Raw genomic sequence first — 23,292 nt, 5'->3', positions numbered from 1 at the left:
ATCGTAACGGCTCATGCATCCAAGTTGCTGACACGAATAGTGTACGAAAGAATGGAAAATAAAACTGAGGATGTATTAGATGACGATTAGTTTGGCTTTAGGAAATGTAACTGGAGAGAAGCAATTCTGACAATATGTACAAGGTAATGATAAGATTCAATAACCAAAAACGGAGTGGTGCGATTAAAAAGAGTGTATGACAGGGATGTAGTCTGTCGCCCTATTATTCTATCTGTACATCGACAATGCAGTGACGGAAATCAAAGAAATGTTCAGGAGTGGGATTGAAATTCAAGGTGAAAGAATATCAATTATACGATTCGCTGATGACGTCGCTATCCTAAGTGAAACTGAAGAAGAATTACATGATGTGCTGAATGGAATGAACAATCTAATGAGTACAAAATATAGATTGAGAGTAAATTAAAGACACCATAATGAGACTTTCACTCTGCAGCGGAGTGTGCGCTGATATGAAACTTCCTGGCAGATTAAAACTGTGTGCCCGACCGAGACTCAAACTCGGGACCTTTGCCTTTCGCGGGCAAGTGCTCTACCAACTGAGCTACCGAAACACGACTCACGCCCAGTACTCACAGCTTTACTTCTGCCAGTAACTCGTCTCCTACCTTCCAAACTTTACAGAAGCTCTCCTGCGAAACTTGCAGAACTAGCACTCCTGAAAGAAAGGATATTGCGGAGACATGGCTTAGCCACAGCCTGGGGGATGTTTCCAGAATGAGATTTTCACTCTGCAGCGGAGTGTGCGCTGTGACTTGAACTCGGGACCTTTGCCTTTCGCGGGCAAGTGCTCTACCAACTGAGCTACCGAAGCACGACTCACGCCCGGTACTCACAGCGCACACTCCGCTGCAGAGTGAAAATCTCATTCTGGAAACATCCCCCAGGCTGTGGCTAAGCCATGTCTCCGCAATATCCTTTCTTTCAGGAGTGCTAGTTCTGCAAGTTTCGCAGGAGAGCTTCTGTAAAGTTTGGAAGGTAGGAGACGAGGTACTGGCAGAAGTAAAGCTGTGAGTACCGGGCGTGAGTCGTGCTTCGGTAGCTCAGTTGGTAGAGCACTTGCCCGCGAAAGGCAAAGGTCCCGAGTTCGAGTCTCGGTCGGGCACACAGTTTTAATCTGCCAGGAAGTTTCATAAAGACACCATATCCATATAAGTATATAGTTCTGCCAATACCGGCCAGGACCTTCTTCTTCTGTGCGCATGCACACATATTCCCCGAACTCTTACGGAACTAAGTAAGAATGTCTTCCACGAGTAATGAATGTGTTGGGGTGGGACACTACGAATGTAGTGTGTGAAATAGTCCATGCAGTCGCATTATCCTCTGTGCCCTCCGTGGCTCAGATAGATAGAGCGTCTGCCATATAAGTAGGAGATCCCGGGTTCGAGTCCCGGTCGGGGACTCCCCGTTGGTATATATCACCGCCCGTTAGCCACTGAAGGTATTAATATAATTGTAATTTCGTTCTAGACGGCTGAATTTCATCAATGGTGTCTGTTCTTTCGGACATGCCCGAAAGCACAGACACCATATCCATATAAGGTGTCTGTAGGAGTCTGCATTGGATACATGGCAGACTTACATTGCCTTTCTGGACGCAATTAACACAAGTACGCGGCTATGCATCGTACATGGTGATGGTCCTGCAGACCCCAGTGCCTGCCACTGTGGCCGAGTGGTTCTAGGCGCTTGGCAGCCCCCAGTACCTAAGTAGGATGGCATGTGCCTTGTCAGTTTAATCTTGATCTGCCGCACACCGTTTAAGATGTGATACGTATCAGACGTTTGCGTTTTCCACTTTACAGCCAAGTGGCTCATTGCGTTACCGTATGTTTTTAACGCTGTCGTACTGCATGTGGCGGGACTTCGAAAGGGAGTTCAAAGACCCTCAACGTATGGAAGCCAAATACAGAGTGAGATATCGTGACAGTATCCATATTGCCGTCAAAGTGCCCATAATTTGAGATCATGAGCGTGTCTGTCCACGACATCTGTAGGCATCTACTCATTTATCAATTTGATATAGACGACGCTGCTGGTAACTGACAAGTGGATTCCAGTGATGCCTTGAGGTGCAATATGTAGATCGTCCCGGATAAAACCTTCCAATTCATGTGCTCGAAGTCTTGTGTGGTCCGCTTGAAAAGAGATCTTATTTGTTGCCTTGCGGTACAAGGGTGCTATGGCGCTCTCGATAGACGCATGCGATATGCTTCCTGTGGCTGGGGAGGAGGTTAACAGGAAAGACACGCGCGCAAGCTGCACGACAGGCGCGAGGCAAACGAGACGTCCTGCCTCACCTATGCCTTCAGGCATGTACGTCCGATAGGACTTTGCATCGTATTTCTGAACAACAGGTAGTGCAGTATGGTACCTATACGCCGACATTGGGCTAGTGACTTTCAATTAAAATGTTTCCCCTGTAGAGGAATATCGATGAAGGATGTACGAGTGCAGGCGTGGACACATGGTTGACGACATACGGAAATTTCATAACGGCTGTAGTGGCCGCAGTATCTGTTCCTACGGACATGTTTGCACAGGCACTGCAATATCATACTCGCCCTATGTGAAAGAAATTCCTCATGATGCCATTCAGAAGCTGTTTATTGCCGTGTCACAACGAACACAACACTGCCTGTGAATACATCATATTGATGCCGATGGCAGACATGAATGAAATGAACATTTCATCATTCAGTAGCTATTACGTGATTAACACCTCCACAATGTTTGATAAATTTCGGACGAATGCTTCATGGTACAATAACTTCCACATCCATCAGTGCATGTTGTATTGGTTGCTGCATGCTAGTGTGGTGATGAAACTCAAAAGGGCAGCCTCCAAATATACGAGGGTTGGAACAGAAATAGTGGCAACTATTTATTCACAAGCGATACAAAAGAGTTACATGTTTGCACCTGTTACTGTCTTTGAAAGTAGTCACCAGCGTTGTGTTGAACCCGTTGACAGCGGTGTAGAAGGCGTAGTATACCGTTAGCAGAGCCTGTTCTGTTCATGGTGCGAATGGAGCGGTCTAAAGTTATGGTAATTCTCGTGTACTACTGTGATGGTGTTATCCTAACTCATTACTCTCCTCCACAGCAGACCGCCAATGCACAGTAGAACTGTTCGTTTTTGGAGGATCACCAGCGACCAGCTTTGCGAAAGAAGCGGCGACACTTTCTGCGCAACCCAGCCGTCACTTTGCACGCCAATGAGCGGGCGCATACAGCGCAAGCTGTGGCTGCTTTGTTCGGTCGATGGGATTGGAAAGTACTGTACCATCCACCAAACTGCCCGGACTTAAATCCTTGTGACTTTGATTTGATTAATCTTCAGAACTGTTCCAGAGATTCGTTAGGCGGTAGACCGCTCCATTCGAACCACCAACGGAACAGGCTCTGCTAGTAGAATACTGCGCATTCCACATCGCTGGAAACGGGTTCTACACAACGCTGGTGACTACTTTGAAGGTCAATAACAGGTGAAAACATGTAACTCTTTTGTATCGCTTGTGAATAAATAGTTGCCGCTATTAAAGTTCCTCTTTAAATGTTCATACTCACTATCAGAATTTTATTACATTCATAATAGGCATCTGCTGAAAATAGAGCTGCTGTTTTACCTAAAACAAAAGGTTCACAATCTCCACGGAACCTTATTTTCCGTATATAACAACCTCTAAATTTCTGTCTCGCTGTATTTCAATCTCTAGAGGCTGATGTATTGCGCTTCGAGATCCGTAGGCCAGTGATTCGAACATTCCTGCTTTCCATTGTGTGCGTGCACCGCCGCCTGTTCCCCCACCTCCGTGCCTTCCGCTAGCTTTGTAGGAATTCCGGGTACCGCCTGGATGCGCCGCTCCCGGCACAAAGGAGCCGCAAAGGAGCCGCACAAGTCTACCGCTGGCACTCGCCGTGACCGAAAGTGGGTGAGCGTTAGGATGCGCCCCAGCAGACACCACCCACGCACTGTTCTCCGTTTTCTCAAGCCAACCCGTTTATGAGCTGCGACTCAGCCACGATCCCGAAGTAAAGAAGCTCTAGTAACTGTTGTACGAGAAAAACATTCAAATGTGCGTCTCACAATGGTAGTGGGACGATACGAACTTTGAATGTTGGCATTGCAGTAGTCCTGAAACTAGCCAAGTGACATTTTCCATTTATAAAATATCTACAGTCGAGATCAGCTGGTGAACCGTACCCCAAAAGACCGACCTTTGTGGTACAAAGCGCCCACAACCTTATTTAATAAGGGGCAGTTTTGTAGAGAAAAACACTCTACGATTCCTACAGTTACTTCACATAAAGAAGAGCTGGCTATGACAGCCACCACGAAAAAAAGGTTTTTTTATTGTTCTCGGACGTTGCGTCATTGATGAGAATATCAAATATATCCGTAGAAACTATATACATCCTGTCACTATAAAATAAATGTCTTATTATTTACGTGGTGTATTCAAGTTCTAAGGCCTCCGATTTTTTTTCTAATTAACTACTCACCCAAAATCGATGAAACTGGCGTTACTTCTCGACGTAATTGCCCTGCAGATGTACACATTTTTCACAACGCTGACGCCATGATTCCATGGCAGCGGCGAAGGCTTCTTTAGGAGTCTGTTTTGACCACTGGAAAATCGATGAGGCAATAGCAGCACGGCTGGTGAATGTGGGGCCACGGAGAGTGTCTTTCATTGTTGGAAAAAGCCAAAAGTCACTAGGAGCCAGGTCAGGTGAGTAGGGAGCATGAGGAATCACTTCAAAGTTGTTATCACGAAGAAACTGTTTTGCGTAACGTTAGCTCGATATGCGGGAGCGTTCTCTTGATGAAACAGCACATGCGCAGCCTTTCCCGGACGGTTTTGTTGCAGTGCAGGAAGGAATTTGTTCTTCAAAACATTTTCGTACGATGCACCTGTTACCGTAGTGCCCTTTGGAACGCAATGGGTAAGGATTACGCCCTCGCTGTCCCAGAACATGGACACCATCATTTTTTCAGCACTGGCGGTTACCAGAAATTTTTTTGGTGGCGGTGAATCTGTGTGCTTCCATTGAGCTGACTGGCGCTTTGTATCTGGATTGAAAAATGGCATCCACGTCTCATCCATTGTCACAACCGACGAAAAGAAAGTCCCATTCATGCTGTCATTGCGCGTCAACATTGTTCAGCAACATGCCACACGGGCAGCCATGTGGTCGTCCGTCAGCATTCGTGGCACCCACCTGGATGACACTTTTCACATTTCAGGTCGTCATGCAGGATTGTCTGCACAGAACCCACAGAAATGCCAACTCTGGAGGCGATCTGTTCGACAGTCATTCGACGATCCCCCAAAACAATTCTCTCCACTTTCTCGATCATTTCGTCAGACCGGCTTGTGCGAGCCCGAGGTTGTTTCGATTTGTTGTCACACGATGTTCTGCCTTCATTAAACTGTCGCACCCACGAACGCACTTTCGACACATCCATAACTCCATCACCACATGTCTCCTTCAACTGTCGATGAAATTCAATTGGTTTCACACCACGCAAATTCAGAAAACGAATGATTGCACGCTGTTCTAGTAAGGAAAACGTCGCCATTTTAAGTATTTAAAACAGTTCTCATCCTCGCCGCTGGCGGTAAAATTCCATCTGCCGTACAGAGCTGCCACCTCTGGGACGTATTGACAATGAACGCGGCCTCATTTTAAAACAATGCGCATGTTTCTATCTCTTTCCAACCCGGAGAATAAAAATCGGAGGCCTTAGAACTTGAATGCACCTCAAATAGCCCCTTTCGTAGTAGAAAAGTGAACTTAAGATGACGTCTGCAAAATTGTCACTTGGCCTGATAGGTAAAGTGCCCACAGGAAGAGAAAACGAAAAGTAAGTCTCAGATGCAGTGTACTGTTGTTTTCTGAGACTTAGGCTTCGATGAACCATCCGAAACCGTGTCAACCAATCCTTGACAGGAATATTTTTGTCTTTGCTGAATGGATGTGGTTAAGTTATTTCGCTCACCAAGCTTAAACGCCAGTTGGCGTATATCATTTACTAATTTGCCATTAATCTTAGTTCTGTGTCAAAAATATGATTCAATGGACATTTCTTTTACTCTTCCTTGAATACATATCTGCAGTTTCCATGAGTTTTGTCTCCAGTACTGAATCGGATAATCGGGAGTTAAGGAAAACGGGAAGAACCGGGCCCACATATCAACTGTTTGTTATTTCAGGCAAATAATAATTTATTGATATATTAAAATTTAACTTAAAGTCAAAGAAATAACTACTGCAGTTTAAATCTTAAGGCCACATTTTAAAAGAATTGTAACATGCTTTAATAATAATAATGATAAGAAGAAGAAGAAGAAAAGAGCCAGCTATATAAAAGTTCAGTTGATATTGCAAGTTAAATCTTAAGGCCACAGTTTGGAGAAATATGACTACATGATCACTCTTTTCAGACTACTGTAGTAAAACGAAGCCACACTTAATACTCACCTTGTGGAAGGTGTCGGCGCTGCATGAAAGGAGGAGGTGCCTTGAGATGGTAATTTCTAAACAAATAGTCGGATAGCGTATCCGACATGACTGCTCCAGGGTGAAGCAGACGAATCAGGCTGCGAGCAATGTGAAGCGGCAGTCCATACAACCGGATTAATTGCAGTGTCACTAACCAGCGATCGGACGGTCACATCGTTGCCCCTTCCACAGCCTGAGGCCCGCCCCCGAACTCGACGGAGGCAGACCCCACCAACTGACAGCCACGTCCCACACACCACTCATCCAATAGCCAGTTTACTGTGTCTTTAGCAGACCAACGTGGCTTAAACAGCCCAACTCAGCTCTCACATAGGAACCCGATGTCACAAACAACTCGGCTCTCACGTGCAACTCCGCTGTCTGAGACCATCTGTCTTTCCACTCAGAGACACACCACATGGCAAGCACTTCCTCTGAGGCCGACTTCGATCAAAGATGCTTACTGAACAAACAGTAAATCAATAGCAAACTCAAGCCAGTGGCGCCAGACAAGACCCAACCGAAGCAAAATATGGCACCACTGCTCAAATACCATCATTGTTTTTTCAAGAACTCATGATTTATGGGTGTTTCTTGAGAATCTGTATATTATGGATGTTGTAGTAAACGGCATATTTTCACTCGTTGCAGAATCTAGTACCTATTCCTGACCTTGGGAATCCTATGATTGTTGAAGGGATGATCTAAAAAAATTGATGGTATCTTAACATACAGCTGTAACAAAATAAAAAGAAAACATAACTTTTCTGGAAGCTGTTAAGGCATTAATGCCTCAGCATGCAGGGCTATTACAAATGACTGAAGCGATTTCATAAATTCACTGTAGCTCCATTCATTGACATATGGTCACGACACACTACAGATACGTAGAAAAACTCAAAGTTTTGTTCGGCTGAAGCCGCACTTCAGGTTTCTGCCGCCAGAGAGCTCGAGAGCGCAGTGAGACAAAATGGCGACAGGAGCCGGGAAAGCGTATGTCGTGCTTGAAATGCACTCACATCAGTCAGTCATAACAGTGCAACGACACTTCAGGACGAAGTTCAACAAAGATCAACCAACTGATAACTCCATTCGGCGATGGTATGCGCAGCTTAAAGCTTCTGGATGCCTCTGTAAGGGGAAATCAACGGGTCGGCCTGCAGTGAGCGAAGAAACGGTTTAACGCGTGCGGGAAAGTTTCACGCGTAGCCCGCGGAAGTCGACGAATAAAGCAAGCAGGGAGCTAAACGTACCACAGCCGACGGTTTTGAAAATCTTACGGAAAAGGTTAAAGCAGAAGCCTTACCGTTTACAATTGCTACAAGCCCTGACACCCGATGACCAAGTCAAACGCTTTGAAATTTCGGTGCGGTTGCAACAGCTCGTGGAAGAGGATGCGTTCAGTGCGAAACTTGTTTTCAGTGATGAAGCAACATTTTTTCTTAATGGTGAAGTGAACAGACACAATGTGCGAATCTGGGCGGTAGAGAATCCTCACGCACTCGTGCAGCAAATTCGCAATTCATCAAAAGTTAACTCGTTTTGTGCAATCTCACGGTTTAAAGTTAACGGCTCCTTTTTCTTCTGCTAAAAAAACGTTACAGGTCACGTGTATCTGGACATGCTGGAAAATTGTCTCATGCCACAACTGGAGACCGACAGCGCCGACTTCATCTTTCAACAGGATGGTGCTCCACAGCACTTCCATCATGATGTTCGGCATTTCTTAAACAGGAGACTGGAAAACCGATGGATCGGTCGTGGTGGAGATCATGATCAGCAATTAATGTCATGGCCTCCACGCTCTCCCGACTTAACCCCATGCGATTTCTTTCTGTGGGGTTATGTGAAAGATTCAGTGTTTAAACCTCCTCTACCAAGAACCGCGCCAGAACTGCGAGCTCGCATCAACAACGCTTGCAAACTCATTGATGGGGACATGCTGCGCCGAATGTGGGAGGAACTTGATTATCGGCTTGATCACTAAAGGGGCACATATCGTAATTTGTGAATGCCTATGAAAACCTTTTGAGTTTTTGTATGTGTGTGCAAAGCATTGTGACACTATCTCAAATAATAAAGTTATTGTAGAGCTGTGGAATCGCTTCAATAATTTGTAATAACCCTGTATTTATTTAATGAACCACTCTTGTCTTACTATCAGTTCAGTTGTATTAAAACAAGGTAAGTATATTACAAGATACATGATCGAGAAAAGTGGCCAAGTGGCCTCTCAGACGACTGACCACTATGCTCTGCTGCACGCCTTTGTGCTAAATGTATCTGAATACGAACCTGTATAAGCTAGACAATTCATAAACACGGGGTTTCGAGGTTTAATATGTAAAGTTTTTCCAGCACAGTATCAATTAGCTACCACGATATACAGGGTGGCGGAAAATTCCCGTTACAGACTTCTAGGACTTGTAGAGGGGAGTGTGTACATCGTGTTTAGAATAGGAACCCATGTCCGGAAACGTCATTGCACACCTGAGGAACTATGACCATTCGTTCATCTTTACTAATGTGAAACACATCTCCTCTACTCAGCAAGTGTTCATAGCTGTTAGGGTACGTACTTTAGAGCCCACGTTTACTGGATAATTTTTCTAGTTTTTGTTCACTCTACCATCACTGAAAGTTACCAGCCCTACACTCTTCGCAACACAAGAACCGGTACATGTATTCAACTGTCAGAGGTATCAGAACGGTTTTCGTTTATAAATTTCGACTCGTTCGTTTCCGGTATAGGGATCCTTACTTCAAATTAAAACATTTATCGTTCTCCATCATCCTAGAAAGTCTGTAACATCATCACGGTATCACTCCGTATATACGTACATTTACAGACGCTCGCGCCTACATCTTTGTCCCTCTGTAGTCTCGTTGCATGACGTTTCCGGACATGGGTTCCTGTTCAAAATACGATGTACTCACACCCCTCTATAAGTCCTAGAAGTCTGTAATGGGAATTTCCGACCACCCTGTAATTGCTTTTTTTAAAATACGCAAATGTGTTTGTACCTTGCCTTACACGTAAGGTAGAGAAAACAAAAAATATTTCACTGTAGAGAAACGTTGGTAACTATCGCCACGAAACTCGCTGACCAAACAAAAGAAGTCTCTTTGAATAATTTTAAATGTTCGCCTCTAGGACGCAGCAACCCCCAACAGAATAAAACAAAGGGGGTCTCATTACACGCCTTTGCCGCTATAGTCATCCTTACCTGATAGGGGCGTAAATGGAATTCGTAGACAAGTAAAACAGTAATGAATAAAGACAGTGAACACGGAACGATAGTTGAAATACGATGAATATAGTGGGAAGATAAAATGAACAACAACAGAGACCTCCTTGCTTAAGAGTCTGTTCAGTAATATTTTCTTAGATCTCCTATGCCCTGAGTAGCAAATCAATGGGGATGCCGGGCCACAGTTGAAGGGTTCACGGCTAGTCGACACGCCAGTCACCAAATATCTTCAAGATAGCACTGGCGAAAAACTTAAAAACGCCAAGATGACACTGTTGGCAAATTTAAATATGCAATATATTGGTGGCGGGAAATTTGAAATGCACGATGGCGAAGGCAGGAAATTTAAATATCCAATAGTGCAGAACTACTACGTTTGTTCTTAGTACCCCCTACCCATCAACCATCCAACTCCACGTAAACTCAGAGTAATATTTTAGTAGTCAATAAAATGAAACAGCCAGCCTAGGATTTTAGAGAGCATTTAAATGAAGCAGACCGTCACTAGCAGCTACTAAATTATATAAGCTCGATTGAATTCCATAAAAGTGGCACCATTTTCCAATATATTTGCCTCTGAAGTGCGTAAGTCAATTCCGTGAGCCCCAATCCCCCGCTCCCATAACACGTGCATATGCACATACCCATACACACTCAAATATGAGAAACATTCAGTCATAAATTTTCTGCCACCTACATACACGAAATGACCAGAGAAACCATAACTCACTTAGAAAATTTCCCAAATGCTGTTCGTGAATAGTAAAAATTTTGGGGTGTCCTATTGGATAGTATTGTCTCTACTACACAATATTTCTGTTACGCAGATGGTCACTCTTATTCTCTTTATTCTTTCTCAAAATATCCACAGTTAAGAAGTTAGTGGTGCTCAGCTTCATTTCGCTGGCAGTGGTCTGCAAAGCTACAGTTACAGCCATTTTTATCTCTGTCCCGCAGGGGCAACGGCTGTGTGCAACTTGACTTGTCATGTCTGTGTTAAACTGATGTATTTAATTTTTCTCTCAGCACAAAATTGCGGTATTTTCAATGAACGTAACCATGTTGCACAGAGCTGAGCGAAGTAAAACTTGCGTCTGTGTTTCCACAACATTTTCATCGGAGACTGCATTTTAGTTTCCTTCATTGTGTATATATGGAAGCACACACACCTTAGAGGTAATGTTCCTTGAAACATGGCAATGAAATATACTGACGGAAAAAAAAGTAACACCAAAAATTAACTGACGTACAGTACTGAAAATTCTGGAATACATTTGGCTAGCTAACATATTTAAGGCATTAACATTGCAAGATCACTGGTAAGTGCGAGATGAGCCACTGCAAATGAGAGATGTTGGTTCATTAACAACCGGTGTATCTACTAGAGTATCGAACGCCAGCATGCAAACATGCATACATTGTGCTGTACAAGTGCTGGACGAATGTTCGTAGGATGGAGTTCCATGCCTGTTGCACTTGCTCGTTCAGTACAGGGATGGTAGGTGCTGGTTGTAAATGACACTGGAGTTTTCGCCTACTGATGTCCTGCAGATCTGGTGATTTAGCTGGCCAAGGCAACTTTTCAACACTATAGAGCGTGTTGGGTTACAGCAGCGGTACCTGGGCGAGGGTTATCCTCCTGAAAAGCACCCCCAGAAGTGCTATTTATGAATGGCAGCACACCAAGTCGAATCATCAGATTGACGTACAAATTTGCAGTTAGTGTACGCAGGACAACGACGAGAATGCTAATGCTGTCATACGAAATAGCATCCCAGAGCATAGCTCCAGGTGTAGGTCCTGTGTGTCTAGAGCCCAGGCAGGTTGCCTGCAGTACCTGAACTGGCCTGCTTCCATCACACAGACATCACTGGCCCCAACAGAAGGAGCTATCATCGGACAACAGACCTCCACCCTGTTATCCAGTGAGGTCTCGCTTGACATCACTGAAATCGCAAGAGGCTGTGGTTTGAAGTCAGTGGAATACATGTTACAGGTCGTCTCTCTCGGAAGTGTCCAATTTAACCCATCTGTAATAGGTCATTGTGTCAATTTATGCCAGCTGTAGCTCAAATTGCTGCTGCAGATGGCATACGATGCCCCAGAGCCATACGCAGAACACAATGGTCTTCCCTCTACGTAGTGCCACGTGGCCGTACAGACCCCGATCTTCTTGAACTCTCATGACCACCACTGCCAGCGATCATGTACTGTGGCTACATTTCTGCCAATCCTTCTTTCTTAGTCGCGGAAGGAACATCGAGCTTGTCATATCCCCATTAAACTACGTCGTTCAACCTCAGTTAAATGTCGATAATGGGGTCTTTGGCACCTCAGTGATATTATTAACTAACATCATCAGCACACCACGTCCATTCTCAATGTTAACTATAGCTCAGGAGTGTTTCAGCGTGTATTTACAGCAAATCCGATTTTTCAATCTCGCAGTGGTGCTACTAGCGCTACTATTATGTAATTGGCGTGAAATCTGAATAGACATCATCTCTCAGATGTAGAAACACTCCCAGCAGCTTTCGTTTATGTCGAACAACTCCTCCTTGGAGTTGCGACTTTTTTGCCGTCAGTATGTAATGCTCGTAGAATGGAAAATTATGGCTGTCAACTTATTGGAACTGGTTAGAATTTTTTTAACTCAGCATGATAGTGTGTTACAAAAGGAGAAACTCCACTGTGAGTAGCTTGTTATCATTGCCAGACTACCATACGTGCCTTCTTCATGGACGTTATAGTCGTTGCCATCGTTCAGCATTCTCTTCTTTTGGGCAGAAAATCTAAGTCTTGCATGCAGTACTACTATTTCTATTAATGAAATTTATGTTTTGCTTGTCAATTACTCGTAGTTCAAGAAGAAAGGGATCCATCTACTTGCATACTGGAGAACTTGAAGATTCTGGGCGAAAGCGGGAGTGAAAAACTCAGTGAAAGATTACCGGTGTCGCTAATGTAATTGTGGCACCTAACAGTGAGCCCAGTGCCATCAGCTCAAAGCATAGAGAGAAAGCACTGGTTTACCTGAAGGTTCGCGAAATATAACTGAGCCGTGGTGCTCGATTCCATGTGTCGCTAGTGTGCTGGTTCGCAATCCTTGCACGCAGAATTTGCTGACTGGTGGTAAACGGAAAGTCCGAGAGAGGGCGCGAGTAGTACGTCGGTAACGAGTGACAATGCGGGATATAGGAGAGGCGCCGTGCTGTGAAAGGAGACGTCGTTACGAACTCCTGCTGGATGCAGCGAGTGGTGAGTGCAGAGCATTGGAGAAGGACTGCGCCCTGGTCAATTGGCATGCTGGCGAGTGTGGTGCTTGGACGCCGAGAATACCGCTGTGACGAACGACAACCTGCAGATGCCGTCCGCCCTCGGTAGCTGAGTGGTCAGCGTGACAGAATGTCAATCAGAAGTGCCCGGATTCGATTCCCGGCTGGGTCGGAGATTTTCACCGCTCAGGGACTGGGTGTTGTGTTGTCCTAATCATCATCATTTCATCCCCATCGACGTGCAAGTCGCCGCAGTGGCGTCAAATCGAAAGACTTGCACCCGGCGAACGGTCTACCCGACGGGAGGCCCTAGTCCCACGACATTTACATTTATCTTCAGTTGATGACTTCTGCCTATGACTTCTCAGCAAGCCATGTGGTCAATTCCTGTTTCTGAATCTGCTGAGACATTTCGTCTGATAAGTGCTTGTTTACATGTAAGGGACAACGTCCTGCGCTGATATGAAGCTGTAGTGGAGCTTATGGGAAAAAATTCTTCTGTTTTTTTAGGTGTAATAAGCAGACACTTAAGATAGCAAATGATCCGAAGCAGTATAACACTGGTAACCAAAATGTTTTATAGCGGTGACTTTTAGACAGATCCCTGTGACTTTATGAGACGAATATTCTACCTCAAGTTTAGTGCCTTTGATTGATTTTCCGGGAACAGTGTTAATTGTATGACTTATGGTTGAGTTCCCAGTATTTCGTAGTTCAAATTCAAGGCCATGACTAATGTGTGCAGACACTGCTTGTACAGACCGATGTAGGAAGGTCACTCTCACTTCGCTTAAGTGGAATTGGCTTGTTGCCCACTTGTTTCGGACATGTCTGAAAGAACAGATACCATCTTCATGTAGATAAGGATTACCAGCCAATGATCTTCTTCACTGCGGATGCACCCACATTGCTCAAACTCTTACGGGAATCGGTAGAATGACTGCCGCAAGTAATGAGTATACTAAGCAGGTGCGCTACAAATGTAGTGTGTGGACAGTAAGCTGGAAATGTGAGTCTCACGGGGAACGTGCCAGTGAAGTCGCATTATATTGTGTCCTCGATGGCTCAGACGGATAGAGCGTCTGACATGAAAGCAGGAGATCCCGGGTTCGAGTCCCGTTGTCGACACGCATTTTCAACTGTCCCCGTTGTTATTTATCTAGCCTTGTAAGCAGCTAATAGTCTTGGTTTCATTGTAATTTCAAAGGACAGTTAACTTTTAATCTTCCGGAGGTATTGTAGGATCAAAGGACAACAGAATTTGCGGAAGAGCATTATTGATGATAAAATGTCTGTCCATGTCAAAAATGAATTGACTGACAGGTACTATCTATGCAGGAAAATATGGAAGGGGTACTTGCCGTTATTATGGGTTTAGAGCTTGATGTGAGTGAGGTGGAGATGATAGGAAATGTTCTGGGAGGGGTTAAGCCCGAGGTCAGTAACTTTTGCGGAACTAGACCGATTAGAGCTTGCAACTCATTGTATTCGTTTTGCCGATACTAAGCGGGATTTTTCAGAACAACCGGCCAGCTGACGCTAGAAGTGTTGGGCATGTTGAAATGTAAATCTCGTATTAAACACTAACCGCATTATTCCTTCCGTCAACGCATTTTTACCCGTACTTCGTGGTCCAGTAAATCATGAACCCTTGTGTGCCTTAACTGATTCACACAGTAGTCTTACATTGGTTGATTATGGTTCAAATGGCTCTGAGCACTATGGGACTTAACTTCTGTCGTCATCAGTCCCCTAGAACTTAGAATTACTTAAACCTAACTAACCTAAAGACATCACACACATCCATGCCCGAGGCAGGATTCGAACCTGCGACCGTAGCAGTCCCGTGGTTCCGGACTGCGCGCCTAGAGGTTGATTATGACTGGTATATTTTCAATGGCAGCACTGGTAAGTTTCCTAGCCTACAGCTGGCGTTGTTGGGATGTCTTACTGTCAATGGGCACGTGCTGCCTCTGGTTGGTCGTTGTGAGGCGAGTATTTTTTGCAACGGTTTTCTTGGGCCGTTCATTACGCCGTTGTCAAGCAGCTTTGCGTTACGGTTCTTTTGGGCTGGGACTGGACCAGCTTACTGGTTTGGTCTTTAATTGTGAGAAGAGAACATTTTCTCTTAAATTTTACTCGGAAATGAATTCAGATTGTGCCAGTGTATTACGGTCACAGGAACTAACGCCATACAGCGTAATTTTAAATTTAAGATAGGTCATCTTGGCGAATCTGAGGCTCAAGCGATGCTGCGCTTTACGGATATGTTAACCGACAAAGTAGTTTTTACCCACAGGATACGATCTAGCCTCTGGTAATCCATCAAGTAAAGTGGGACTGCACCCAGACACGAAGTACTTGAATAATGCTAATGAAACCGGCGGCTGTATTTGAATCCGCCATCATCTATTCTTTTTAAAACATACCATATGTATTGTGGAAATTTATTTTATGAACTTCTATGTGCTACCAGTTTCGTCATTACATTGATGCCATCTTCAGGCCCCACACGTCTTAGTCGTAAAATCGCTATACATGGAAGGAGCCATATAACTGGATCCGTGAATCAAATCGTTGTGCGACAGCTCCTGGTGGCCAGGCGACACAGACTGTCTCCTGGTTCATTCGGCTGGAGAACTTCTTTTGGAAGCTCGTCCCTCATTCTGCCCAGATAACGGCCCTATTGAATGTCAGAATAATCACACATTTCAGTGGGGAGTGTCAGAGCAATCCTCATTTGATGCCGTTAAAGAATTCACCCGTGGTCCATTGGTAGCGTCTTGAGTTAGTAGTCGAAAAGCCCTCGGTCACGGGTTCGAACTCCACCACCACTTAATATCTGAATAACTGATCATTGGCGGCCCAGGACATCCGGTATAATATGTCACCCTCATTCTGCCAACGGTGTCGTCAATGAGGGCGGAGGAACACACAAAGGTTCAGGGCACTCTCTATTCCTAGGTGTGGGAAACTGCCCATAAAGGCACAAAAATCAGCATTGATCAACGACATGAGGATGCAGAAGGCAATGGAATCACTGCATTAAAGACATGTAATGTGTATCCACAGCATATGTGGCCTGTACGTGAAAAAGTGTTATGAATGTCACTCCATCAGCAAAAGATATCGGAACAGTCCACAATTTGGATCTCTGGGAAGGTGGGGGAACGGACCATGAGAAAAAGATTGAATAACCAACGAAAGGATAACGTTCTACGAGTCGGGGCGAGGTGTGTTGGAAGCTTAAAAATGATAGGAAAGCTAGAAAATCTGAACATAGAAATGCAAAGGCTAAATCTAGATGCATTGGGGACCAATGAATTGAAACGGAAAAAAGACAATATTTCAAGTCAGATAAGTACAGGGTAATATCAACAGCAGCAGAACGTGGTATAACGGGAGGAGGATTCATTGTGTATATGACGGTAGGACTGAGTGTGTATTATTGTGAATAGTTCAGTAATAGGGTTGTTCTCATCAGAATCGACAGCAAACCAACATCGACAATCATATTCAGCTGGCAACGTCGCATGAAGATGAAGGGATAGACAAAGTACATAAGTATGTTGAACAGGTAATGCAGTACGTAAAGGGACATGAAGATCTCATAGAATTAAGGGACTGCAATGCGGTTGTAGGGGAAGGAGTAGAGGAAAGGGTTATGAGAGAATATGATCTTGGTGCTAGGAATGAGAGTGGTGAAAGACTAAGTAAGTTCTGTAATAAATTTCACTTAGTAATAGCGAATAATGTGTTCAAGAACAACAAGAGTAGGTGGTCTGCTTGGAAAATGGTTCAAATGGCTCTGAGCACTATAGGACTCAACATCTTAGGTCATAAGTCCCCTAGAACTTGCAACTACTTAAACCTAACTAACCTAAGAACATCACACACACCCATGCCCGAGGCAGGATTCGAACCTGCGACCGTAGCAGTCCCGCGGTTCCGGACTGCAGCGCCAGAACCGCTAGACCACCGCGGCCGGCTGCTTGGAAAATGGCGGGAGATATGCGAAGATTTCAATTATATTACATCATGGTCAAACAGATTCCGAAATCAGATACCGGAATGCAAGGCTTACCCAGAATGAGATATAGACTCAGATCACAATTTGGTAGCGATGAAGAGTAGGCTGAAGTTTAAGAGATCACTCAGGAAGAATCAGTACGCAAAGAGGTGGGATACAGGAGTACTGAGGAATGAAAAGATAGACTTGACGTTCTCTAAAGCCATGGATACTGAAATTAGGAATAGTTGCGTAGGCAATACAGTTGAGGAAGGATGAGCATTTCTGAAAAATGCAGTAATAGAAGTTGGAAAGAGAAACATAGGTACAAAGAACGAAACTGCGAAGAAGCTATAGGTAACAAAAGAAATATTTCACTTGATCAATGAAAAAAGGAAGTACAGAAATGTTCAGCGAAATTCAGGAGTACAGAAATACATGTCTAATTAATGACATAAGTAGGAAGTGCAGGGAAGCTAAGCCAAAATGGCTGCAAGAAAAATATGAAGAAATCGAAAAAGATATGATTATCAGGAGGACTGATTAATTCCAAAGGAAAGTCAAGACAACCTTAGGTGAAATTAGATGCAAGAGTGGTTACATTAAGGGTGCAACGGGAACTCCGCGGTTGGATGCAGAGGAGAGGGTGAATAGTTCGAAAGGCCTCTGTGAGGGGGGAAGACTATGGTAGATCCGGATCAGAAGAGAATCTAAGCATCTGAGATAAGGTACTACAGATGAATGTTGAAAATTAGTTAGACTGATAAAATAAGTAATGACGAGGTTCGGCAAAGAATCGGAGAGGAAAGTAATGTGTGGAAAATACTGGCAAGAAGATGGGACAGTGTGATAAGGCGTCTTTTAAGACCAGGGAATAACTTCCACGGTACTAGAGGGAGCTGTAGAGGGTAAAACTATAGAAGAAGACAGAGATTGGATACATCCATCGAATAACTGAGAACTCAGATTGCAAGTGCTGTTCCAAGATGAAAATATTAGCACAGGAGAGGAATTAGAGGTGGGCCGCATCGAATAAGTCAGAAGTTTCATGACTCAGAAAGGACGCATTCAGTGGAATGTTCGACCAGGAAGGCAGTCACCACTGTGAGGAACAGAAAATACAGGAACCAGTTGGGTTGCTGGGGTGTTAATCTGAGGTTCCTGTGTGATTTAATAATTTGGGGCACCAAAAGACGAATATCCTCTTTTGTGTAAGTTTAGGCAAGATTTATTAAGCGGAAAATCCGTACGGCATATAATTTTTAAAAGGGAGTACTGTGCTATCAGGGCAAGAGAGATAATCTGGCCAAGATTTGTTTTCCGGGAGACTTGGTTCCCGCAATTTTATACTGCTGTCGTAAGTATGTAGTTACAAGGCACGTAGAAGCGGTCGAATCCTTAGCAATGTTCGGGAGTTTCTCACTTAGCCTACCTTGTATAATGGTACATGGTTTTGAGGGAGAGTCCCATGAATGTAAAATCGCTAAAACCAACTTTAATTCTAGTAGGGGACTTTTACAAACATAAAGCGGCTACTGTCCATGGATAAGCTCTCTGTCGATTATGTCGGCTCCCTGCCTTGTAGTCGCAACGCAACCGGTGCATCCTTGTCGTGGTTTATGCCTTCTCCGGATCTGTGTGGCTAGCACCCAGTTGTGGGGTGACCACTGGGTTAACTATTCGTCACTTGTCGGGGATTTTTTCCATATCTAGCCCTCCACGTACCATTGACAGTGACAACGCTCCTGCCTTCCTTTTACGACAATTTAAAACTTTCTGCTTCGACAACCCTATAACTCACTGCACGATCATACTGTACTATCTGCAGCCTTCACTTGTAAAGAGAGTGAAGCACAGTTTAAAGGAAGTCTTAATCATTTTCCATTCTCATTCACTCCACAATACCAGTACAACAGCTTAATTTGGCTTTAATTCAGCCTACCATGAAGCCCTTAAAGCCACATTCGATTCCTTGATGTTTGGTCATCGTCAACTCCCCCTTGGCCAACCTGTTCTGGCGTAATAACCTGCTCCCTGAGAAAGTGACACCTGAAATTATTCAGGAGAGCTGCAGACAAGCACAACGAAACATTGTATCGCACATCAGAGGCAGGCGCTCCGTTACAATCATGGGTTAAATGGCTCTGAGAACTATGGGACTTAACTGCTGTGGTCATCAGTCCCATAGAACTTAGAACTACTTAAACGTAACTAACCTAAGGACATCACACACATCCATGCCCGAGGCAGGATTCGAACCTGCGACCATAGCGGTCGCGCGGTTCCAGACTGTAGCGCCTAGAACCGCTCGGCCACTCCGGCCGGCAATCAGGGGTTAAGCGAGTATAAGGTGCTGGTTGGGTGATTAGGTTTCCGACCGAAACGTATCTTAGAGGGGTCAAGGCAAGGCCACAATTTCTGATAAATTGGCACCCTGCCTTACAAGACCATGTTATTCATGTTCTTAACCCAGTCACACTATTGCTACATAACATTTCTCGCAGGTCAAGGGAGGGAGCTGAGTTTTCCGTTCCTTGTTTGACAGATACTGGCAGTGTTGAGTTTTTGGTTGTGGAGGAGGAGACATGGCGTTTGACTCCAGATATATCGCTTGTAGGCTGATCCGCCATCCTTACATGCAGAATTGGCTGGCTGGTATGATGAAAGTCTGAGAGAAGGCGCCAATAGTACACCCGCATCTAGTGACGCTGTGGGATATAGAGGGGCGCCGCCCTGTGAAAGGAAAGGCGGTTAGGAACTTCTGGTGGACGTGGAAGGGGCTTTTGTGGAGCTGAGGAGAAGGATTGTGCTCTGGTCGGTGAGGTTGCTGCTTTCACGTTCCCGTGTGCGTTGTTTGGACGCCGATAAGGTCGATGGGAGGATCGACAACCTTCAGGTGGCGATTTCTACTCAGGACTTCCCGGCAACCCATGTGGCTACTTTCAGTATCTGAAGCTGACGAGACATTTCGTGTGGTAAGTACATTCATACATCTAAGGGACAACGTCCTGCGCTGTTTCGAAGTTCTGGTGGAGTCTATGGACGAAAAGTCTACCATTTGTTGAGGTGTAATAAGCCGCCACTTAAGACAATGCTGCGAAGCAGTGTAAGTGCAAATGGTACATGGTCGTGACTGTTTGACAGATCGCTGTGGCCTTATAAGGCGAATATTCTACCTTCAGATTAGCGGCCGTTATTGATGTTCCTGGAACAACAGTAATTATCTCATTTGTAATACAATACCCAATCTCTTGTAGCTTCGATTCAAAGCCATGGCTAATGTATATTGACACTGTTCGTGAGGAACAATATTAGGCCGTCACTCGCACTTCCGTAATGTGGAATTTGTTTCTTTCCCTTTAGTAAATGTTCTTCTTTTTGTTTAATAATTTGTTAATTTAGAATTTTAGTATGTTGTGGTTCAGTCCATCTATGGGCCTGTGTCATCTCTTCAGTTAACGGACGAGAGCTTAGGGCAGATTTCCGGTGCCCTGGTCGGCCTATTAGCGACCGACCGACCAACCGACCAACAGACCGACGCGCTGGTGTTAGATGATGCTTGGTTTGTGGGGCGCTCAACTGCGCTGTAATCAGCACCAGTACTAATTCCCAATCCTTACACATCACATTCTCATCCCTTTCACGAATGATGATGAAATGATGATGGCAACACAAACACCCAGCCCCAAGCAGAGATAATCCCCAATCCTACCGGGAATCGAACCCGGGACACCGTGCTCCAGAGGCAACAACGCTAGTCAGTAGACCACGAGCTGCGGACACTGGTGTTAGAAATGGCCGAGCCATCTCATGTCGGTTTTCTGAGGTTCGAGGCCGAAGCTGTAAAACAATAATAACTTTATTGTATGTATCTTACTTTCTTAAACGCATCTGGCTTCATTCTGATGTCTGTTAACGTCCAAGTCCGAAGCTTACTTCGTAATTACGTGTTGATATTTAATTATCTGTTGAGCGTTTTGATCTTAACTTTGATCTTAACATGGACTGCTGTCAGTTAAAGACTTAGTGAGTGCAGTGGCGCATGTTTGTGACGTGCAATTGTTAAATGGAAGACTATTAACAGAGTTTGATATGTGATAGGCACACATTTTTCTATAATTGCATATACACTACTGGCCATTAAAATCGCCGCACCACGAAGATGACGTGCTACAGATGCAAAATTTAACCGACAGGAAGAAGATGCTCCGATATGCATATGATAAGCTTTTCAGAGCATTCACACAAGGTTGGTGCCGTTGGCGACACCTACAACTTGCTGACATGAGGAAAGTTTCCAACCGATTTCTCATACTCAACAGCAGTTGACCGACGTTGTTGTGCTGCCTCCTCTAAGGAGGAGAATTGCTTACCATCACGTTTCCGACTTTGATAAAGGTCGGATTGTAGCCTATCGCGATTGCGGTGTATCGTATCGTGACATTGCTGCTCGCGTTGCTCGAGATCCAATGACTGTTAGCAGAATATGGAATCGGTGGTTTCAGGAGGGTAATACGGAACGCCGTGCTGTATCCCAACGGCCTCGTATCACTAGCAGTCGAGATGACAGGCATCTTATCCGCATGGCTGTAACGGATCGTGCAGCCACGTCTCGATCCATGAGTCAACAGATGGGGACGTTTGCAAGACAACAACCATCTGCACGAACAGTTCGACGACGTTTGCAGCAGCATGGACTATCAGCTCGGAGACCAAGGCTGTGGTTACCCTTGACGCTGCATCACACACAGGAGCGCCTGCGATGGTGCACTCAACGACGAATTGGGTGCACGAATGGCAAAACGTCATTTTGTGGATGAATCCAGGTTCCGTTTACAGCATCATGATGGTGGCATCCGTGTTTGGCGACGTCGCGTTGAACGCACATTGGTAGCGTGTATTCGTCATCGCCATACTGGCGTATAACCCGACGTGATGGTATGGGGCGCCATTGGTTACACGTCTCGGTCACCTCTTGTTCGCATTGACAGCACTTTGAACAATGGACGTTACATTTCAGATGTGTTACGACCCGTGGCTCTACCCTTCCTTCGATCCCTGCGTAACCCTACATTTCAGCAGGATAATGCACGACCGCATGTTGCAGGTCCTGTACGTGCCTTTCTGGATACAGAAAAATGTTCGACTGCGGCCCTGGCCAGATCTCTCACCAATTGAAAACGTCTGGTCAGTAGTGGTCGAGCAACTGGCTCGTCACAATACGCCAGTCACTACTGTTGATGAACTGTGGTATCGTGTTGAAGCTGCTTGGGCAGCTGTATCTGTACACGCCATCCAAGCTCAGTTTCACTCAATGCCCAGGCGTATCAAGGCCGGTATTGAGGCCAGAGGTGACTGTTCCGGGTACTGATTTCTCGGGATCTGTGCACCCAAATTGCGTGAAAATGTGATCACATGTCAGTTCTAGTATAATATATTTGTCCAATGAATACCCGTTTATCATCTGCATTTCTTCTTGGTGTAGCAATTTTAAGGCCAATAGTGTATTATTCAAATTGTTGAAAAGAAAAAATTTTTACTGACAGCTTAATAAGAGGGAGGCGCATATTTTATTAAATCTAGAATTTATTGAATTTCTTGCAAACATCTGCTTTACTGAGTGGTACGAGGTATTTTGTTTACTATAAACTGTTTACTGTGTAATCAGAATTTCATTCGATTATTACATACAGGAGGAGGTTTGCTTAGTCGTCTCCAAGCACTCACTGGTTAAGGTTGTACAAATAAATGGTCATCCTGCAAACTGAGAATGATGCTCCTATTGCCTGGCTAATGCTCCCAGTACATGTCCTTGCGTGCTGACCCTTGTGACCTGTCCGTACGACCACACTTTCAATAACCATCGTCAAGATTCTTGACTATCAGTGATGGTGAATTTTAATTTTACACAACGTTAATGTGAGCATGTTATATTGGAAGAGTGAACAAGGCGAATACAGTTGATTTCAAAAGTAGTCGTTACGAACTAATGTTATTTCCTTTTCTTTCGTATATGTCTAATAGAAATACTCTGCTTCTGAACTTGTGAGTTCCTACTCACAGAGTGTCATACAATAAAAGTATCAGAAAAATTAATGTTCACTCCTTAAAAGGAGACTGTAGTTACTCTGTGGTTGATTTGCAAGCATGCTTTGTTCTCATTTAAGTTCGTCTATATCGACATCAGATATCCATCACACCAAGACGTGTCTAAATGGAGTTA

The sequence above is a fragment of the Schistocerca cancellata genome, chromosome 2, assembly GCF_023864275.1.
Source record: "Schistocerca cancellata isolate TAMUIC-IGC-003103 chromosome 2, iqSchCanc2.1, whole genome shotgun sequence".
NCBI classification, from domain to species: domain Eukaryota; kingdom Metazoa; phylum Arthropoda; class Insecta; order Orthoptera; family Acrididae; genus Schistocerca; species Schistocerca cancellata.
Note: the sequence above shows the minus strand (reverse complement) of the source record.